We start from the raw sequence: 914 nt of genomic DNA on the forward strand, positions 1-914 counted from the left end.
GCTATACTGCACACTGACTGCTTGTCTCCTTCCCTCGACCATTCTGTAAGGGGATGTCCAATTGCCTACAGATGGGCTTTGAGTCTCCACTCTGCATTCCCCCTCATTCACAATGACAAGATTTTTTGTTCTGGGTCTTTGATGCCTGATACCTGATACTATGTACATCTCTTGTTTACACAGGCTAGTGTGCCTCTTCCATGTGGGCTTTGTTGCTTCTGAGCTAGATGGCCACTTATTTATCTTCAAGCCTTTAAGGCTCCAGATGCTATATCTTTTGATAGCCGGGCACCATCAGCTTTCTTCACATTTGCTTATGTACCAGCTTTGTCTTCAGCGATCGTGTCTGGAAGGTGAGCACCATGGAATGCCAGGTTAATAAAAGAAAGTGTTCTTGCATTGAGGGAGTACTTGAGTAGAGGCCCAATGTCCTTCTGCTACCTTAATACTAAACCTATAATATATGTACATAGCTCTATTGCCCCATCGTCATATATAATATATTTACATATGTGCACGCCTGTATTTAGACCTCTATAAATGCCCTTTGCCTCCTAGATCTTTCCTTTTACTTTCCATTTCCCACTATCATGTTCAGCCTTCATGTGGGTTTCACTAATTCCTCTCGGTTACATTGCCCTTGATCAAGCCCTACCAGGCCTCCTGGTAGAAAATTTAAACAAAACTTGAATGAACATCAGCCCCAGTAACTAAAGCATTTCATCAAGTTTACAGAAATGTTGCCCCACATAAATCTACAGCTGGTTATTGTTTTGGTTTTGTTTCTGAGCAGATTAAACATTTTGGGGAAGGTCAGAAGGACATCAGAGATAAATTCAAGGCACAGAGTTCGGCTCAAAAGTAATAGCAACTGCAAAGAACATATCAGCCTGTGTGATCACGAGGTGTAGAGG

Source organism: Echinops telfairi, unplaced genomic scaffold, assembly GCF_000313985.2.
Source record: "Echinops telfairi isolate 266 unplaced genomic scaffold, ASM31398v2 ScPeMD7_7469;HRSCAF=8507_1, whole genome shotgun sequence".
NCBI classification, from domain to species: Eukaryota; Metazoa; Chordata; class Mammalia; order Afrosoricida; family Tenrecidae; genus Echinops; species Echinops telfairi.